This window comes from Carassius auratus, chromosome 46 (genome assembly GCF_003368295.1).
Source record: "Carassius auratus strain Wakin chromosome 46, ASM336829v1, whole genome shotgun sequence".
Lineage (NCBI taxonomy): Eukaryota > Metazoa > Chordata > Actinopteri > Cypriniformes > Cyprinidae > Carassius > Carassius auratus.
This window is the reverse complement of record NC_039288.1, coordinates 15,739,112-15,745,742: the sequence shown is the minus strand read 5'-3', so window position 1 is coordinate 15,745,742 and position 6,631 is coordinate 15,739,112. Positions and strand designations below refer to the sequence as shown.

General features: G+C 36.5%; 1 pseudogene; it reads left to right on the top strand.

The window, feature by feature from the left end:
* The first annotated feature begins 229 nt into the window (after positions 1–229).
* Positions 230–6,518, top strand: LOC113063681 (seipin-like; annotated as a pseudogene).
* The last annotated feature ends 113 nt before the right edge of the window (positions 6,519–6,631 follow it).

Here is a 6,631-nt window from a genome sequence, read left to right as displayed (position 1 = left end):
CAGAAACGCAAACGCGTCGAGCAGTATATTTTGTACCTCTTCTGTTGCCGTACGCGTGTTTCTATCACACCAGCAGCGGCGCCACTGAGTTAAACGGATAGTTGTTTTTCTCTGATCTGTAGAAAGAAAGTGAGGAACATTAGTTTTCGTTTTTGATTAAATATGATTTGTAGATCAATTCCTCTTGCTTAAAATGCATAGATTATGCGTCACTAGCACATAACAGAGGAAGGAAGTGAAAGGGGTCGGTCCATTGGAGTTGTTCATTATATTATTCTAACGTTATTCTGAAGCATTAATTAACGTCATTTGTCCATGGCGCATATTCGAATTAAAGAAGGTGAGTTTGAGGTTTATATTTCAATATAATGTAATTAAATGATAAAAAAAACAGTGTAAGGTAAAATGCGGAATGAAGACAGGTAGGCACCAGTTCAGAGAGACTAAAAATCATTTTAAAGATATAATTGTATGTAACGTTAACTGTTAAAGGATAAACTGAAAGTACAGGCACATCTTTTTATTCTGGTGTTTAATTCTTTCATATTTTACCGCATTATCGTTTTGCTTTATTCGTGTAAGACTGTCAAATGTACAAAAATGCATTATGCTGTAATAATTACAAACAATTAATTAAAGTTTCTGCTTCATAGAGGACGTGTGTGTGTGTGTGTGTGTGTGTGTTTGTATATATTTAAAACTATATATATATATATATATATATATATATATATATATATATATATATATATATATATATATATATATATAGAATATAAAAATGTGTATAAACTTAAAAAAAACGCATTTTTTATTTCTGACCAAGCAGAAGTATACAGTGCACAGTACAATATGGTTTGTATTTAATTTTGTCATGTTTTTATCTTAAAAAAGTACAAATGTGCTAATTAATGTTTGTATATATTATTGCAGTTATTTTGCAATTATAATATAATGAATGTGTTTAATTTTTTTTTTTCATTGCTTTTTTAGGGCTCTCTGTGACTGCATCGACAATAACGGAAGAAAGCTGGAAAAGCACATTTAAATCTTCAGATAAGAAACTAGAATTAGAGCTAGATCCAAATGTGCCTTTGGTCAGATTTGTGTTATGAGCTTTTAACTGATCCCTGTATTTTCAAACCATTCATTCTGACTTTGGATTACAAGAATTATAGATGTTGTGATGGACATATTATTGGATAGCGTGTGAGGAGGTTTGGATGAGTAAAGAGGGAAAGACTCCTTTGCCTGCAGTGGGAGGGCTGACGAGCAGGCAGCGTGACATCAGAGGACCCACGTCTGGACGTGACACCGAAGGACTGCTGGCTATGGGAGCAGCAATGGGACCGTTACTGCTTTGGCTCCAGGATGTGGCAGCAGTAACTCTGCTGAGAGCTCGCAGGACGCTTCTCTTAGGGCTGCCATCCTGTTCTGTGTCCTGGTGCTTCTTCTGTGGGTCTCCATCTTCCTGTATGGAAGCTTCTACTATTCCTACATGCCCAGTGTCAGCTTCTCCACACCAGTACACTTCTATTACAGGTACAGACACGTCAAGGCTGATCGGGAACATCCCCGTATTGTTTTTTTACAACGGCCTATTTGCACATGACTGATTTCTTCATTATTTTGGTCCAATGAACAAATACTGTTGAAGGCATCACTGGAATTCGCTTTGTGGTTGATTCCTCTCCCTGCGTTTCTTGTCTTACAGGACAGATTGCGATGCTTCAGATTCAGTCCTCTGTTCTTCCCCATGGCTAATGTCTCACTCTTGAAGAATGGAAGAAACCAGGTAAACAAATTATAATTGTAATCAAATTATAATTAATTACACTAATTATAGACATGTTTTTACAGGTTCTTTTGGCATTAGCTAAATATACATGCAATGAATAGCCTTTGCTGTAAACATTATCTAACAAGCCCATTAATGATGCACAAGAAAATTGTAACACTTACATAACTGATGTATGAACACTGAGTATAAAAATGGATTTTTGTTCATATTTACAGTTTAGTGTATTGACTTGACTGTTTCTTGTAGGTGATGATGCCTGGTCAGGCCTACAGGATCTCTCTGGAGCTGGAAATGCCTGAATCTCCAGTTAACGCACAGCTTGGCATGTTCATGGTTAAAATGTCTTGCTATACCACTGATGGGACCGTCGTTCAGTCGGTGTCCCGCTCTGTGAGTGCAGACAACTCCCACAAAGTTCATTGTCGTTATGGTTGTGAAAACAGTAATTTAAATAAAATAAAATTATACCAATAACCTGTTCTAATAAGTGCTTAAAGTGGATTTCGGTATCACAACATGAAAATTTACAATATGAAAAATGGATATTCCTTTGGAGATTTGCTAATGATTTAACCTCATTCAATTATTCTGGTTTTTTTAACATTTTTTCTGTTAACATTTAGTGAGCTTTAGGTAATGGCAAATGTAATCTAAATATAAAAATAGGGAAATTGTGCATGCACAATCAATTATCCCCTATTAGCTAGATTATATTACTGTTCCAATTATTATTAATAATCTTATAAATAATAATCAACTTAAATAAAGTGTCAGTAAAGCCTTTTACATTCTATGAAAAAATAATTTTACAAATAAATGATATTTTCTGAACATTCTATTCATTGAAGTATCCTGGGAAAAAAAAGTGTCTGTTTAAAAAATTATATTAAGCAGATATATATATATAAAAAAAAAGAAATTTTCAATGTTTATATTAAAAAACGTTTCATGAACATCCAAACAGAATATTAGAATGATTTCTGACGGATCATCTGACTGGAGTACCAGCTGTTGAAAATTCAGCTTTGCCATCACATAAATGAAAATCATGTTAAATATATTAAAAGTTATTTAAAATTGTCATAATATTTGACCTTATAATATTTTTACTTTAGTTTTGATTAAATAACTGCAGCATAAAAAAAAATTATTTTAAAACAAAATCTTACACACTTTTAGATGCACTCAAATCTCTGGTAGTGTGGAATGTGTTGTCCATCTTCAGTCTGATTTGGATTCACATTTGATGTTTATGGACACACAGTCAACCCTTTATTAGAACACCTGTCTGTAAATGGCTGTTTCGCTCATATTTCTTGTTCTTGTTTTGTTTTTTCCCCATCAGAGACAATGCTGCACTACCGTTCTAACCTTGCTGCAGACCATGAGCACGCTGCTGTTCTCACCCCTCCTGCTTCACAGGTGTGTCTGAGCAGAAACAGCTCATCGAGGTGGAGCTCTTTCCAGATTTCAAATCCGACCTAGTAAGTTTGTAAAATATGAGCATGACACTGAAACATGTCACTGGCATTTTTCAGATTATTCATGGTCAAGAGTACAAATCTTGGTATCATACATTTCTAAAATTTGTATTAATAAAAATCATGCATTATATTGACCTGTCCTCCACAGTACCAGCCTGCTGTTTGGCGCTGTGATTGAGATTCAGTCCCGCAGGGTCCAGATTTATTCTACCCCAGCTCAGGATCATGCCTTCTTCAACTGGCATTAGGTATTTGCAATGGTTTAGTTTTATTGGGTTTATTTGACTATTCAATGTTCCGTCAAGTAATGCATCTCAGTCATTGACCATCCTGTAATCTCTCTTCTCTTTTGCTACAGATACCTCCTGCATAATTTCCCTGTTGATGTCTGCAATTGTTGGGGTGGCCAGTACTTCACCTTCCTCAGTGGGTCATTGTGCTTTTCCAGTTACTTGCAGTTCATTCCTGGGGAGGGCTCTATCCCCCCGAGCAGGTCAGAGTGAAGGTAAGACCATCTGTCGAATTTATTTAACCTTCATGCTGTCACGTTTCCACTGGATGATGTCCTGTTTACACACATAGGTGATGATGGGAGACTCGACGCGTCTTCAGCAGAGGAGGGAAGAAAGCACGGAAACGTATGCACTCATCTGCCAGCACTCCTAGTAAGAAACACAACACTCACACGTGATCATTATCAAGCAAACAGATCAGTCCACTACTATACCAACTCTTCCAACTGTCCCCCCAGTCATGAAGTAATGGAGGAGAATAACAGTGAACTGGCAATCCACCACAACGAACCAGTCGAAACCAAAAAGGTGAGACCAAGTAGGAAATTGGATTAAACTGATGCAAGTAGATCTGTGTATTATTGTTATGAATGCAGCATGGGGATCGGTGGTGGAATATCCTTGCGTGCTTAATATAAACTGCACCACTGGAGGTGCTCAAAAACAAATGCAGAGGAAAATTCGAAGTGAAGGCTTCAAAGTCTGACTCCAGAGATCCTATCCAGTGGGAAACCTTCAAGGAACTCTAAAGGCAGAACAATTCAGAATTATATAATTCCACAATGTATGCCAAATAAATGCAGTGATTATGTCAATGAAGAATCAAACAAATCATGTTTGTTTGTGCAGGTGAGTTAGACACTCCTAGTGCGATTGGGACAGAGGATCACCTGCAGGAGGATGAAGCTGGTAAAAATATGAACTTTAAACTTTAAAGAATAGAATAAGACCACTTTGGGGTCTGTAAGACTGTTTTAAAATGTTTATGAAATTCTGTTAACAAAAATAAAATATAATTCATTATTAATATTGTAAAATATTACAGTTATGTAAAAACAACTTCTTTTTGAATATATTTCCTTCAGAAATCATTTCAATTTGCTGATTTTGTGATCAAGAAACATTTCCTTGAAAAGAGATGTGCTTCTTAATATTTTTTTTAAATACAGCTTCTCTGTATTCTTTGATAAATAAAAAGTCCACAGAAGAGCATTTATAAGAAATATAAATATTTTGTAACATATTTAATGCCACTTTATCAATTGATATCAAATATCACTGATTTCAGTTTAATGTGCCCTTGCTGAATTCATGTTTTTAATTTCTTTAAAGAGCCACACAGATGGGAAATCAAAAATTACCTGTATTACAGTGTATGATATAGCTGTCCATCAGCGTAAACAATGTGCAAAGTAATTAAACCAAAAAGTACACGATTTATAAAGTTATTGGCTTCTAAAGTAAGGAGTCGACTCTGAATCGCTGAAACGAGTCGTTATAGATTTCAAATCTTTTGCCCATCTCTATGTACGTCACTAGGAACACTTTGCATAATAATCTCCGCCTAACCGTGTAGGGAGAAACGGAACTCTGGCCTGCCCCCCCCACCACCTCCACACAGACGCTCTGGTTGGTGTTAGAGCATCATGTCGAGGAGACAGTGTGTTTTTAATTGTAAAAGCAAGTTTGTTTTATTTTCACTGCCAAATAATGAAGATCAGAAAAACCAATGGCTAAAATTCATTTTTACCACAATACCAGAGCAGTACAACAAATCCTTGTTGTGTTCACAACATTTCACTGATGACTGCTTTTCTAATCTCGGTGAGTACAAGATTTTGTACTCGGTGAGAGTTTCATTTTTCATCACCAACTTTATTTAGAACAACGAGCATCTCCGAATCACAACACGAACTATGATTATGAAGTTATGTGTTTGTTTTCTCCCGAGCGTCTTATCAGTATGTGTGCTGTCTGCAGCCTGTCTGCGCTGATCTTCATTTACAAACACGTCATTAAAATGAAGCGTAACTCCGTGAATACTCAACGAAGAGACATGAGAGAGATATCTATAGAAAGGTTGACATGTGTACTTTAAAACTAAAAAAGTGCTGCCGAAAACAGATATTCTGTGATAAAGTATTCCATATGAAAACAACGCGATGTCTGTTTTTCATGTCTCCCTTCATTATATCTAATGTGAACACACCCCCGTGCTGAACGCGCTATTCATATTCAAACTGAAGCGCGGCTTGAATACACCCACACAGAAGAAAAAGCAGCGAGACTGTTCAAGTTTTTTATTTTACTGTTTGCTTCACAATGAGAGGAATAAGACATAATTCACCCCAAACAGATGCTAACGCATTGTTTACCGTGGAGGTGTGTGCGCGGAACAACCAATAAAACCTATGTCAGTTGACCAATCAGGACACAGTATGCTACCGAAAGGTGGGGTTTAAGGAAACTGAATCTTTTGAACAGCTTCATGCGAACCGTTTGGGGATCTCTGAGAATTGAGGTCATTTTAAAATGATATTTTGACAAAATGACAATGTTTTTTTAACCTTGGATGGATTTAAACCTAATGTACAGGACTTATAAACAGTTATAGGAAGCTTAGAATTTTCATCTTACTGGCTCTTTAAAAAAATAATTCTGGACCCCGAACTGTGATGTAGTTTATAGAACAAGCTCATTCTTGATGACCACTGGTTAATATTTCCTTCAACAGCTCAGGATTCCTCTATAGATGAAGGTCCCATTTTCCTTAAGGCTTCTCATATTGCAGACACCAGTTTGAGTGAGGAGGACCCTGATCATGAGCAGAGGGCAGCAGGAATGGGAAATGGGACTCAAGATGAAGAAACCACCCAAGCGCAGTCCTCAGACTGCGAGGCAAGGCTTAGACAAAGGCATGGACCCTGGATGAGACTCTGAGCTTAAAACACTGAAGCCACCATAAACGCACATGCATTCTGTTACATTAGAGCACATTATATGACTCATAGCTAGCATATTTGAAACATTCCTTTTGCAATGCAATGAGAATT